A 15,885-nucleotide genomic window follows, 5' to 3' on the forward strand; every position below is an offset into this window, starting at 1 on the left:
TGATGTCAGCTGAGGAGTTGGAGCCAATCATGCCTATATGTTAATTATCACTGCAAATGATAGAGAGCACTGAGACAAATCCAGATCTAGTTTGAATCTGTTGACTTCTCTGAGATCATAGAGGATTTTGCATGTTAATCACATGAATTTTGTTCAAAAATGCCTCCCAGTGTTCTCGTTCACATTTTATTAACAAAGACCGTCTGCTAGCTGCTCATTGAGATACTCCACTTAACAGAGTGGATAAGCAGTCATACTTTTTAAATAAGTGTGACTATTTACTTATAACTATGTGAGCAGAATAATGATGAGTTAAGAAATTTTGATGCAAGGCATTGCTTTTGTGATCTTGCTTCCAGTACAGAATGAGTGAAAATTGTTTTTGAACAGCTGTTTTTGAATTCAGCTATGGTTCTTATCTCAAAGAAAAAGTGTCGATGTTTCTTTGCTCTTACCTCTCTACAGACTCATTTTAGTCAGTTTAACTTTTCAAGAAGTACACCAGCTTGCAGCATACCCATTTCCCTCTGGACTTAAAAACTTATAGTAGCATCAAGCTTTACCCATCAGTTTTCAATCATTTATCAGCAATCCTGGCTAACCAGAGAGGTCTCACTTGACTGCAGGTTAGCAAATGTGAGGCCCATTTACGAAAAGGGCCAGAAGGAGGATCCAGGAAACTACAGGCCTGTCAGTTTGACCTCAATGCCAGGGAAGGTTATGGAGCAGATCATCTTGAGTGCCATTACACGGCATGTACAGGATAACCAGGTGATCAGGTCCAGTCAGCATGGGTTTATGAAGGGCAGGTCCTGCTTGACTAACCTGATCTCCTTCTATGACAAGGTGACCTCCTTAATGGATGAGGGAAAGGCTGAGGACATTGTCTACCTGGACTTTAATAAAGCCTTTGACACTGTTTCTCACAGCATTCTCCTGGAGAAACTGGCTGCTCATGGCTTGGATGGGCATACTCTTGGCTTGGTAAAAAACTGGCAGGGTGGCTGGCCCCAAAGAGTTGTGGTGAATGGAGTTAAATCCAGTTGGTGGCTGGTCACAAGTGGATTTAACAAGTTACAAGCCCCAGGGCTCAGTATTGGGGCCAGTTCTGTTTAATATCTTTATCAATGATACGCATGAGGGGACTGAATGCACCCTCAGTAACGAGTGTTGATCTGCTTGAGAGTAGAAAGGCTCTACAGAGGCATCTGGACAGACTGGATCAACGGGCTGAGGCCAACTGTATGAGGTTCAACAAGGCTAAGTGTCATGTCCTGCACTTAGGCCACAACAACCCCATACAATGCTACAGGCTTGGGGAGGAATGGTTGGAAATCTGCCCGGCAGAAAAGGACCTGGGGGCTGGTCAACAGCCGGCTGAATATGAGCCGGCAGTGTGCCCAGGTGGCCAAGAAGGCCAACAGTATCCTGTCTTGTATCAGAAACAGTGTGGCCAGCAGGACAGGGAAGTGATTGTCCCCTTGTACTCAGCACTGGTGAGGCCACACCTCAAATACCGTGTTCAGTTTTGCATATGTCACTACAAGACAGATGTTGAGGTGCTGGAGCGTGTCCAAAGAAGAGCAATGAAGCTGCTGAGGGGGCTGGAGCACAAGTCTTGTGAGGAGCGGCTGAGGGAACTTGGGTTGTTAGCCTGGAGAAGAGGAGGCTGAGGGGAGACCTTATCGCTCTCTACAACTACCTGAAAGGGGGTTGTAGCGAGGTGGGTGTTGGTCTCTTCTCCCAAGTAACAAGTGATAGGACAAGAGGAAATGGCCTCAAGTTGCGCCAGGGGAGGTTTAGATTGGATAATAGGAAAAATTTCTTCACTGAAAGGATTGTCAAGCATTGGAACAGGCTGCCCAGGGAAGTGGTGAGGTCACCATCCCTGGGGGTATGTAAAAGATGTATAGATGTGGCACTTAAGGACATGGTGGACTTGGAAGCATTAGGTTTATGGTTGGATTCAATGATCTTAAATGTCTTTTCCAACCTAAATAATTCTATGATTCTAAGTTGGAACTTGCACCTTACACCTACGTGCTGCTCAAGCAGAAGCTCTGTGGAATGAATACAGCGCTGGTGTCAGCAGGAGGGTCTGAATTCTTCACCTGCACAGTTTCAGGTTTGGGGGATATGGGTATGGCTTGAAGGGCTAAGAAGAGAGGCACACACCTCCTTAGCTGTGTTCAGGTATATAAAATAAGGAGAGAATGCAACATGAGGAACGGGAAAGTAGAAAAATTCTGGAAAACTATATTCTGAAGGAGAGATGAGACAGTGTCCCTTACCGCCCGCTTGAATTTGCAGGTCAGTTCTGTATCCAATATACAGAAAAAATCTTCAAAGTGGCAGTGTTTCTGCATCTGGCTTCTGAAATTCCTCATTTTGTGTCTAAACTTGAGTACTCAGTTCAGTGTGCTTTGAGAATTTTTCTTGCATATTTGTTAGAATAATCATCATAATGAGCTCAGTAACTCTCTCTAATGTGACTATCATTCTTCCCTGCCTTCAACAGGAAATTGTAAGTTAATTTGAGCTGAATTTTTTTTAGTATGTTAACATTGCATGAGGGGGTCCATTTAAGACACACTACTTCACTCTTTGGGGAGTTTTGCCATGATCTGACAATAAATGACAGAACTAGTGTGCCCATGTTGAGGAAGGAACTAGTTCATTATGACAATGTAGTGACGAAATAATTTGCTCCTGCATAAATTAATATGAACTGTTTTTTATAACTTTATTTAGCATGTGTCTGTTGGTTTCTCTATCTTTCTCTGCAGATAAGTGTTGACATTCCTCTCCAATATACAGTTTATTAGTTTGATACCGCACTTCTGTATAAGAAACTACCTATAAAAAATATGCATTTGAACTAGCAGAGATCAACAGTAGCCAACTTTCTTTTTTCATATTGTTTTGTTTGTCTGTCTTGTTTTGTTGGGTTGAGTTTTTTTTAATTATGTGCCTCTTTCTACTAGGTGTATATTTTAGGTTAGCTTTAAGTATAGTAGAGGTATCCTCTTCTCAACACTGGTGAAGCCACATCTGCAGCGCTGGGTCCAGTTCTGGGTTTCCCAGTACAAGAGAGAGAGATGGAGCTGCTGGAGAAAATGCAGCAAAACATCACTAAGATGGTGAAGGGACTGGAGCACCTCTACTATGAGGAAACACTGAGGCAGCTGCAACTGTTCAGCCTGAAGAAGAGAATGCTCAGGGGGATCTTATTAATGTATATAAATACCTGAAGGTAGGGTGCAAAGATGACAGAATCAGGCTCTTTTCAGTGATGACCAGTGACAGGACCAGAGGTAATGGAGACTCCCTTTGAACATTAGGAAACATGCTTTCACTGTGAGGGGGACAAGTTACTGGGACAGGTTGTCCAGGGAGGTTGTGGAGTCTCTATCCTTGCAGATACTCAAAAGTTGTCTGGGCAGGTTCCTGGGCTACCTGCCCTAGGTGACCCTGCTTGAGCAGGGGATTTGAGCAAGGTGACCTCCAGAGGCCCCTTCCAACTTCAAGCATCTGTGGTTCTGTGATTCTATGAAATGCCAGACTTCATGATTTTGAGTTGAAATTCATGTGGAATTAAAGTGCTTTTCTTTTCCATTCAAAGTCCTGAGCAGATGCTGTCTTGACCTTGCTGAAGTACAGCAGAAACTACTGGACCCAACAAAACAGCTTTTATGTGTGTCTTTTGAAAAAAGAATTGACATAAACAACCTGTATATCAAGCTGTCAAGAGTGCTTGCACTCAGGTATAGGAAAAACCTGGTCTCATCCACTTCACTTGAGTCTGCCTCTTCTGTAGCCAGTGCCTATCCATTTATTTCTAGACAAGGCTGTGAATGGGTAGCCTCATGCTTGACCTTCCCAATTCACAGGGCTTGATCAGCAATACCTGGCTTTGATAGAGAGGTTTGGTATGCTAGGCAGCTGCTATGGAATAACTTCAGGTTGTAGATGTCTGGATTCAGTCTCCTAAATATAGACATCTGGAGCCATTTGATATGCTTTGCAGTGTCCCCCATCCTCCAGCTGCTTGTCCAAGGACTGTGGACTCCCATTGGCCTTGACTCATCTTTGCCATCACTATGCAGGTGTCTTTGATAACAGACATGTCAAATGGTTTTAGATGCTTATGTGTAGGCAACTGAATTGATGAAAAAATCCCTTGTTCAGGAATACGGCCATGATGGCCGTCTAATAAATTTATCACTGGAAGGTTACAGACTTTTGCTGGTTTTTTTACCCTCCATTTTTTCAGGGCATATATGTCTATTTGGTAGTAGATTCTGGATTTTTAAATAGCTTGCTTTATATTTTTGATGATCAGTCCAGGAGGATATTTTCTTCTTCTACTTTTCACCCAAATTAGTTTTGAGCATGGTAAAGACATAGGACTCTTGGAGGCAGATGTGGATTTACTGGAAGGTGGAGAAGCTACAGCCTTCCCTCTCTTGAGGTTCCACTTGATACAGCACACCTTAGCCTCTATGTGGGGGCTTCTTTGCAGCTCTCAAATCCAAACTGCAGTTGAATCCTCAACTTTACTTATGTATAACTACCTGAGACCTTCTGATCCCCAAAGTGCTGTCAGACACCTACAGCTTGTTCTTTCTTTCTTTATTTATTTTGTTTCACAGTAATTGGACAAGCAAACATATTTTTCATGTAAGGGCCTTTGGTGATTACAAGTCCTGCTTACTCACAGAAAGGTAGTTTACTGCCTGCAGGGCTGGATGCAGGTATACCTGGGCTCCCTGGGTAGTGAAACTGATCGTTGCATTCCAGTGCCCATTCACTTGCTGGCCTCTCTCAGACTGCTTGCAAAAGCACTTATCCTGCAAATGCTTACTCATGTAAGTAATGATACTCTAATTAGAAAGTAAGTGGGGTTTGGAGACATTAGGATTTTTTAAAAGTGAGTAAGCACTTGCAGGGCAAAACCCAAGGGCACCAGAAATGATGATAATTTTCTGCATAGTACATTGTCTATTTTTATCTGGAAGTCTGGATCTTTACATAACTTTCTATTAAACTGTTTCAGATCTTTCCTTCCTAGACCAGTCAGGAGGCCCAATGGGCAGACATTCCTATGCTTCAAAGCATTTTCTAATGACTCTCTTTTAAAATGAAATGAAACATTAGCCTGAATTATAGCTGTGATCTGTTTCTAAGTTCCTTTTTAAGCACTAAATTATATCCTTCCAGTGACTGTGTCCTTTCTTCTGTCCCTCCGAATCTCACTTCAAGCTTACCCAATAACTGCTTTAACAGAGGTTGGCATTCAGGTTCATTACTTGTCCTTTTAAAATGAGATTGCTTACAAATGTCTTCTTAAGACCCAGCAACTTACAGGAAAGTGTGTATTTTCATGTGCAAGGATGAAGGAGACAATGAAGACGTGTCCATGCAGGGGCAGCTCTGCCACAAAGACAGAAAGATAATAATCAAAGCAAAAAATTCACCAACTCTGAGTGGCGGACTGTGAAATACCCAAGCAGACCTTAACTGCTATGTATATGCTTGACTTGCTGCTGCTTCTATTACCACTCTTTTTAATAGTACTCTGACTGCCTTTAAAAACAAGTCCCTCGTAAGAATGCTTTCATATCTCAAACGGTTCGTGTGATTTTACTCTTCAGCTGTTTTCTTCCTTCAACAGTTTATAGACTGTTTAACTCAAACTCAGAAAGATTTAAAGCAATGGGTGATGCTTTTATGATGCATATGTTTTTAAATGGTGCATTTTATGCAGTTGATAATAAATACTTTAAGGCATAGTAGCTAAAAAAAATTCCCAACTTAATGTAAGCAGGCACACTTCCAGCGATATCAGCACTTACTTACATTAGGGATGAATTTTAACTGTCTGTTTTCACTCAGGACTGGGCACAGTGTTCGAACTGTGTAGGTTTCATCGACGTTAGGTGTTGGGCTGGAATCTAGAGTAAAACTGCTTTTTTCTATTCTACTTATATTCAGAATTACTTCACACTATTTCCTGTTTTATTGCTTTGCAGAAGTGTTAAAATACTGATATAAAACATTCACTAGGTATAACTATCTTGCTTGGTATTTGATAATTTTCCTACCTCAACAACTTCTTAAAGATATCATTCACCTGCAAACATTTTAATCCTCTTTTATGCGAATAAAACCTTAAACCTCTAATACATGCACTATTCTACATAAAAATACCAACCGTAGGCCATAAAACGTTTGTTCAATTGAATCATAATGTGCAATGCAAGAGTTAATCTCAAAATCAACAAAGCTTTTAGTCCTGCCTACTTGGTACACTAGGGAAACATATATTATAGATTAGCTCAGGTAGTTAAAGTAGCAATGTTTCCTTTATACTTGTAGAAATACCCTGCACAGTTGTTGCCTGTCTAAGGTGTGGTGAGAAGAGAATAGATAGTTTGGAGTGGTTGGGCTTCAGTGTGCTGAAACTCGCTTTTCCACCATCTAGAAAGGCTTTGCTGTGGGCTCCTCCTGCTTTCTTTTTTCTTAGATGTGAAACAAATATGATTTTAATATTGGTGGATCTTAAGTTCAAAAATTCAAAAATTTTTTTTTTTGTTCTTCCTTCATTGCACATCTGTATTTCCTTTCTCTCCTACCCACGTTGTATTGTGTCCTCTGCTCTGCAGCTTTACATAGATATCAGAGGTATGAGGTGATCACCTGGGAATAAAGTGCACCCTTACAGCTTAAATACCGTTTTCACATAATTTGAAAATTATTAAATTGGAATGACGATAAAAATCTGCCTATGCCAGGAAACTATAATCTCATCATAATAGTCAGAATTGAGAGGGTATCATGGTGTCTTTCTGGCTGTGTTTTTGGTCATCGGATAGCCAGAAACTTCTATGTGAATTGTAACCTTTAAGAAAAGGTTTTAAAATCCTTGTAAAGATTAAGATTTTTAATTTACATTCTTCCTAAAGAAGTGTTAACATGAAACAAGGAAGATGTAAGGATATGGCTGTTACTGGCATTTTGTTCTTTGAAAGAATGCTGTATTAAATGGAATAACACGTTAAAATGTCATAAGCAGATAAACCTAACTCATTGATCAAAGGACACATATTAATAAGTGCAGAAGAATTTACAGCACAAAAGAAGTTTCAGAAACATGAAATTCTTAAGTGGTTTCTTTAACACACAAAAAACCCCCAAACAATTTTTTTTCCCATAGATTTTTTAAAAAGAGACAGATTATGAACATCCTTCACAATTACTAATGAGTCACCAAATGTTAAGCTTTAATCATCCTCTCACGTCTATATATTATATAAATATTTTTGTTTCTTGCTTACTACTGAATTTACTTCCACGTGTTAGTCTGTGCCAAGTCATTTCATGACACTATGGATTTTAAAAGTGGAATTATGATAGGTGTTTGGGAAGCAGAGATTGGCCTCAATATTACAACTGTATCTTTATTCTTCTCTACCACCTAGTGAGGGATCCTTAGAAAATAGTTTTGGTCTAATTTTATCATTGATGTAGAAATTAGCAAGATATTAAGGAAATAGACTCCTAATATCTATGGACAGACAGTACTTACAGAGGAACTAAGAATTATTAATAATGTTCTATAACAGTAGGTAACTGCTATTTCCTTAACTATTCAAAAGTTTTTGTGAATTTTCACACCACTTTGAGCTATTTAAATAACATCCTAATTTGGTTTTATCCTCTGAAATACAAAGAGTTTTTCCCAAAGTCATTCAGTTTCTTAAATCTCCTGAACTTTAAACCTGTGTTCCCTGTGTGACTCCAAAATCACACTGCTTGGAATGAGAGGGGTTGAGAAAATAAGTTGTGTTATAAAAAAGACAAGAAAAGTTTTAAAGAGAAAAATGAATACAGAAAAATTAAGTAAAAATGAGTTGTAGTAACACTCACAGATAGCAAATTTTTTAAGAGTAAGAAAAAAATTCGGAAAAATGTCAGTTGCAACCAGTGACAGCCATATCCATCCAGGAAGAAAGAGAGACAATAATTACTTGCCTTTCATTTTGCAGATGTGACAAACGCAATCTTGGTCCTCACTTGGCAAGTGGCAAAAATCCTGTTGACACTGATAGGGCCAGCAGTTCACCCAATGTCTTTCTGGTGCAAGCCTGATAGAAAAACCAACCAACTCAGATTGCACCCAGCAGGAATTTTGCCACTGGCTTCACTGGCAAGAGTGCTGGACTTTTTGCCTTTGGGCTCTGAGGCTGAAATCAATGAGATTCCTGCTTTAAATTAGGTCATGGATTTTAAACCCAGTCCTGCAACGGATTTTCTCTTTCATAGCCTTTTTTTTTTTTTGTTATGACTACAGCAGGGTCAGATCCATAACCTGGCACAGAATTGGAACAGCCGGTTTTCAGTGTACAGATTAAGGTGTGCATAGATGTTATATTGTGTTACAGATTTGATCAGTTTGAGTTCAATTCAGCTATGATGTAATTTCCTTTGGTCTCAGTGAAACGAAAGTAGAAATAAAACTGGCCCATTTTTTCTATATCAGCGCAAAAATAGGATTTTGTAAATTAAAAAATAAAAAAGAACATTTGCTTGATGCTGCTTTTTAGATTTGTTTTGAAATAGTTTAACTAATGCAGATTAGTAAGCTGTAGCCAAAATTGGTGTTAACGATGTTGAACATCTGTTTGCTGTTTTAAATATTGAAATAAAAAGGCTAGAACATAGTGACCATCTTGTAATAATGTTTAATTTATCTGAGCATATCAGTTTTGTTTGTTTAGAAGCAAAAACTTTGATGTAATAGAACTTCTTTTCAAAGGAAAACATAGCCTAAAGGGTATGCATCACACTTCATTTCAAAAGCCCTAGGAGAACTCATCAAGATTCTTACAAATTATGCTCATCTTTTTAGATCATCATGTTTTTAGAATGCATCAATGGAAAAGTACTAGAAGGTTGGAATGTAAGAAAAATGTCAGCATTTCTAATTATTATTCTTCTGTGTGAGTGTATGTGTACACACAGACCCTGTGACGTCCAAGAGCATATTTTTGCATAACGGCAATTCTATATATATTCATTTGTGTAGTTGCAAGTTGAGCATTCTTTATAGAAATAGGTAGCATTTTGGTATTTCTGCTTTACTTTCAGTGCAATAATTGTCATTGCCATGTTATTTGAAGATACATAGTGTGCATTATCAAGTACTTAAACAGTGTACTTTGGCATTATGCATTACGAGGATAGTATTTAGTCCAACATGATAATTATGGGGAAAAAATCCTCCAGGGAACAGTAAACATCTAACTTGCAAAGGAAGACCTACTGGGAAAAGGTAGACTAGTTTTTGATTTTCACAGAAAGCTTTTTAAAAATTACTTATTATATTTAGTTTGTTCGATTAATTTATTTATTTTCATTAAACAGTCAGTGCTTGTGGATTGTTCTCCACTAGCAGGTGTAATTTTCATTTTACTCTCTTTACTCAATCCGTTTTGCTCTGGTCCTATGTTTTGTACTACATGTATATGAGCACTTTTATTTACAAGCAGTGGTAGAATAGGGTAAATTATCTCTGTGTTCTGTAAGGATATGCCAACTCTGAGCACTGGAGCCTGGTGCAGATCTTGAGTCGCTGTGGATTTGAATAAAGATGTACAGTGCAGCATTTCACCAGCATACGTACTGGCACAAAAGCCATTTGCACAGCACTGCTGTATCACTTCCAGCCTTGATCTAGCCTCGCGTGCCGCGAGGCTGGGTTTCACATTCCTTACTGCTGCTGGCTACTGTATGTGAAGCCAGCTCAGCTCAGCTGTAGCTCATCTACCTACACAGAATATATGTAAAAAGTAGGAAGCTACCAAACCATCTAAAATCTCATTTTCTGTTGAGCAAAGCCATCTCTAATATATACCTTCCATATTCTACAGCAAAATTATCTTTGCAGAAGGACACCTGTACTAACTCCTCTGTGTAGTATAATATATTTAAAAACACGTTCATGACATATAGGCCTTGCATAAACCTATAAACACTTTAAATCATAGAGAATGCTCTAAATTTATTCATAAAAAGATTCTTTGTCTCTACCAGTGTATCATAGAGGAGGTTTCTCTTTGCTGAAAAACATGCTTTGGCTTAAAGAGAATGGCAAAGAGTGAAGTTAGCTGAGTCAAGGCTCACTGGAACTGCCTTGCCAACAGCAAGATTAACATATCACCTTATTTAAGCCAAGGCTGGTTGCCCATTTTAGGAATATTCCAAAAGAGCCGAGTGAGTTGTTGTCTGGGTGGATGTGTCTGTAATTGCTGCTCAGCTACACAAATGTTCTTGAGGTGGTACCCACTGAGGAGTTTGGATGGAAATCTCAGAATTTACAGGTGAGGGTTTCTTGAATGCCTGATAAAGAAAAGACCTTCCCTGGAATCTTGGACAAAACATGCTTCTAGGTGACTCAGTATTAAGCCAACGCACAAACGACTGGTATTTGTGAAGTAGGGGAAGTGACCCAGGCCTTGCTTAGCCTGTGGAAAGTGAAGAGTACTCTGATGCAAAAGGGAATCCCAATTACTAGGCAAAAAGCATGCAGAGCTCCAGTTTGGGTCACAGAACAGTGCATTAAGCTATATACACTGTGGAAAACTGTACTTCACTATTTTACTTATAAAGGCTAGAAGTATTGTAATGGATAACACTACTGTGCAGGAATTTTAAAGATTTGCTTGACACACATCATGAACCAAGAGGATGGCAAAATCCGCAGCTCTGGGGCATAATCCTCAGGAAGAATGGCTAATATTGAAATTTATGTTTGGACTAACCACCTGAAGGCAAAAGGTGTCCAAGTCAGCTTTGCAACCATGTGAGAAGTACTGTGTGAAAATAGGCTCAGTTCTACTTTGCAATGAATATGTATGCTTCAGTGGAGTAAAAGGGTGCATAATTTCTGAAAATGAGGAACGGTATAGGGGAATTTATAAATTACTAATTTTATCTAGATTCTTTCACCTGCTCTCTGAGAAAGCTGCCACAGGAATCCCAAGTGACATGGCATACAAAGTAGAGAAAGACTTTGGGAATTGAAAGGGCTAGTAAAAGTCTGCAGTTGTGAGATACTGTGACAATACAGAAAATGCACGCTCCCAGATGTCTTTTGCATATTCCACATAAATGTATATCTTGCAAGAACACTATTTTATACAGGTCTTGACTGTGCATGGACATGGCAGAATGCAGCAGCAGAATATATTTGTACCATACGACTGAAAAGATGAAGCATTCATTTGTTCAGCTGATGTGGGAGTTGGTTCCTTCCATAGAGGTCTCCAAGGATAACACTTTTTGCAATGATATTAGGGCATCCTATCAATGGACGTGAGGGGATGAGGGAAAACTTTCTTTTTTTTAGAGGAAGCTGTAGGAATTGCTATTTCCCTGGCTGGAAAGTGTACAGTTAATGATGTGTTGGGGCTAAGACAACAAGTGCAGTAAAAAAGCCTTGTGTGCCCAAGAGAAATTTATGGAGAAATGTGTTAATGTAGTAATGAGATTCATCTGTAGTTGACATATCAAAGATAAATGTCAACTTATCTATTTGTTAATGGATCTATTAAAAACTTTGTTTATACTTTTTTTTTTTTCCAAGTAATTACAGATGGATTGTGCAAACGAATACTTCATTAAACATAGGACTCGGAGCCAAGTGAAGACTTTTGAGTCCAGAACCATGTCAATTAACATAATTTAATTGCTTTCTTGATCCATTCCCTCCTTTTTAACATTTCTTTTTAGGTTTTTGGGTAAGACCAGAGGGGCACTGAGTAATTCTATATGACTGAATAACTCTATACATCCTATTTTATTAATAAAAATACAATCTTTGCTCTCAAAATGGCACAGTACCATGGAACATAAAAACAACACAAACACCAAAATCCAAAAAGCTTAGTTAGAATGAGTCACTGAGGCAAAATTGGCAGGAACAGCCTAAGATTCCCAAGCCTAAGTGAGGTGGTGAGGGGCGAAGAATCCTATTTAAATATACAACCATTTTGTTTAAAATTATTTCTAAGATGCACTTTCTCCTAGTGCTAAACAGCTACTTTGTCAGTATCGATAGTTCAAAGAAATCTGGCTTTAGGTTGAACTAAAGTTTCATTTTATGTCTACTTGCAATATACACTCCTAGGTTTGTCACTTGGATGCAAAAAGTGTGTTAACTGGAAAGAGTTCTAGAGTATTTAATAAGAAACTGAGTTTTATCTACAGCTAGCTATATAGCACAGAAAGGACTATTTTGTAATTAAATATAACATGTTCAGTGCAAATTATTAGCTTGATTTTTTTTTTAAATGAAAATTTACTTCTTTTAGACCAGGAACTAAATCTTCTGAAAACTGAAAGCTACTGCTTGTTATTTAGTAATGAAAAACAGTGTAAGTTTTCAATTTGCTCTTGTAAGGTCTTTTCAACAAATGAAAAACCAAATGGTTTAAAAAGATGCATTTAATCCTAGATTTTTGAGAGCTGTATCACTAGCATGTGGTCAAATGTAGGACTTTTGAATGAAATTCTGTACAATAATTTCACAAGCTGGTAAAATGTTATACATCAAAACCTAAAATTGTGATATTTTCTCTTCTATTATCTCACTGGTATATATCTCATTACCTTTGGTAGGTATATGTGGTATTTCTAAGTAATTAGATGAAGGACTTCTGCTATGCATGTGTTTCTGGGATGGGGTAGAGGATTGATCATGTGATGCCATATGCCTTTGCAAATGGATAACTGGGTTTTTTTTCTCCCAAGGGTGGAAAAAAAAGAAGCCCAACATTAAATAATAGTTACTAAATATCAGCTATTGAATCTACGAAAATTTTAGGACTACAAGCATTTTTGTCTGTCCTCTCAGTTGTTCAAATGCTCCCAAATAACAAAGAGGATTTTTAATAGTAAAAACTTAAATGTGAAGTTGTATATACATCAACACATAGCGATTTTTTTTTTAATTTAAGCTTTCTCAGACCCTCCACATCTTCTTATAAATCCATGTAATTTGGGCAATTCCAATATTTGTGAAAATCCAGAATTTGCCATTAAGCAAACAGAATTCTCCTCTGCTGAAAAAAGCATGTGATTGAGCACAATGTCTTCAATGTATTCATCCAAAGAAACATTTAATTGTTCAGTCCTTCTGAACAATGTTAAAATAATAACTTAAAGAAACATAAACTCTCATTTGGTTTTCTCATTATGCTCAGTGAAATTAATGGGACTATCTGTGTGCTTACGCATATGCTCTAGAGCTTGCTTTATAGGTTGTAGGTCAGAATGCCAGGGGGATAATTTTAATCAAGAAAGCAAATTTTAGTTCAAACTTCCACTGCAGTGTTATGTCTAATAGTGAAGGAAATTATTTAAAAACTGCTGGCACTAAGTCCATATTCAGCATGATTTCCAAACCACAGAATGGTCTATTAAATTTTTCTGGCATGTGAAACTTGGAACATGAAAAGTTAAGAGACTGTTCCCGCAAATCCCTTGCTTGCAAGAATAAGTACTTACAGGGCTGAGCTGAAAATCCTGCAGTTCTTTCTGAGTTTTCACTGGAAGCCAGGCAAAATCAGGGACTTAGGTGCCAAGCTGGGTGTCTGCACTCTGGCTTGTACCTAAGCTCAGTCAGGATACAGATCTAGTCAGTACCTCTGCTTAAAACCCCCTGAGAAACACAATTTTGCAGGAACTATTGGAGCATGTCTAGCGAGCGACAAAGAGGTGGCTGCCCCAGAAATGTAGCTTGGCCACTATTTTAAGTTTAATTTCAAATTAACATATAGCTGAAAAAGGAAATCTCCCTTTTAGTTGATAGCCTAGTGGTTGGTATACTTATTTAGAAAGTGACAAATTCTGGTTCAAATCCCTTTTTTGCTGTTTCAGAATTAAACCTTTCTCTCTCTTAGGAGTGCACATTAGCCGTTGGCCCTATAGACTCTTCCAAGAAAGGAGCGTGTTTTCAGTGTTTGAACTGATTGTGTGTCATATTTATTATAAGACCTATAAATTATTACATGATAAATTATTGACATATTTGTGTCATGGAAGGAACCAGAGCTGGCATCGCTTTGTTAGGAAGACCTGTGGGAATGTTTACTTCTGCTCCCTGGAGTATTTCCGTATTTTACTTTTAGCAGTCTCTAAATAGCTTTGTGAACTGCCAGTTTTCTAATTCTTTATAGAGTTCCCTTTGAATCTACCTCTGAGGCAAGTCTTCCCATAGACACATAGCACAACATTACTGATTCTCTTTTGGGAATGAAATATTTATAATTTAGACGTTGTATTTTCTAATTTTAGGTGATTGTGTTATGTGTTAGATATGTGCTATGTATTAGATGTCATCTTTTGTCTTTACTGAGGCAAATTTCCCATTGACAGACACAGGAATAGAAATTAAATAAAGTACGTTAAGCTTTGATCCAAACTGCGTTTCTCTTCCTTTGATATTTTGATGTAGAAAATATTAACCTGCTCCAGGTCATGGGAAGACTACCTAATATTTCATGTACCTTGGGTTTATCATACTCTTACTAGGCTCTTTACAGTTATTGTACCTAAAATTGCAATGACATGTGATTTAGAGAACATAATTATAGTATACATGGTAGGAAAGTTCTATTCTCTGAAACATCATTAAATTTAATTCCAGTGTTTGTAGATCTATTTGGTGAACTTCCATCTTATTAGAATAAATAATACTTCTAGCTATGCATTATTCAACATCTGCATATGCTCAATCCTGCAGTTCATACAGAGAGATTTATTAAACTCAGTATCATCATTTAAGATGAAAATTTTACAGAATCAGACCAGTATTTTTGAGACTTTCATCTAATGTTGACCTAAACTCGGTATTATATTGTCCAAAATAATTTTGAAAATTCTGGGTAAAGTCCCAAGCCCTTTGACGTCAATTGACTTTATCAGGTGCAGAGGTTCACATATCTTCTTTTTTCTATTGCAAATTAGGTAACTGTAGTGCGAAATATGATACCTTTTAGAAAATGTTCCGTTCTGTGTGAATGAATACTTAGTATTTCTGGTTAAGTATGAGTGGAAGGACTGACTGTAGTGCCAGATGCACCTAAGTCTAAGAGGGTGTTGCATTGCTCTGTGGTCCTATTCAGGTTTTTTGTTTCTGGTCTCTTCCAGCAGCACTGTACAGAGTGCTTCTAGAAGCGGAGAGGGACTCTAGGTGTGTAGACTTGAATTATCAATATTTATTTCCTTTTTTGTCTGCAGCTGTGCTCAAATCTGTATTAAGTTTGAGTTCTGAAAAAAAAAAAAAGTATAGTATTCAGAAATAAAGTCTAGTGTATGCGCTTTACATCTTTGGTTTTGGCAAAACTAGACTTTTATTCCTGTGCTGTGTTTTGAAGACTGGAGGGACCTGGAATTACCTTTTCCTGCCATTAAATCAAACTCACGCCACCAGTGTCCCATGGGATAAAAATGACATGTTAAGAAGAACTGTCTTATAAATTTTTACTCTCTGATTATTGATAGGAATCATAACTTATTTTATATTAGCATGGGCCAACGAATGACTGAAATGGAGCTGAACTACCAGCTATTTAAGAAAGAAATAAGTTACATGTGATGTATAGAACTCTGTATCTATATAGAAAATGCCTCTGAGAAGTATAGGGTTATGAAATCCTGAAAGATTCAATGTATTCATGCTGAATAGTACGAGATGGAAATAGAAATAGCAGAGGCAGATTTGGAGCAGTTATATGTGTGTAGTGCCTTTTAAATTTACTGTAGCTTCACAAAAAAAAAAGACAGACACGCATCATTATTAACAACTCTATTTGTGGTTTG

The sequence above is a fragment of the Phaethon aethereus genome (assembly GCF_964289735.1).
Source record: "Phaethon aethereus genome assembly, chromosome: 2".
Classification (NCBI taxonomy): Eukaryota; Metazoa; Chordata; class Aves; order Phaethontiformes; family Phaethontidae; genus Phaethon; species Phaethon aethereus.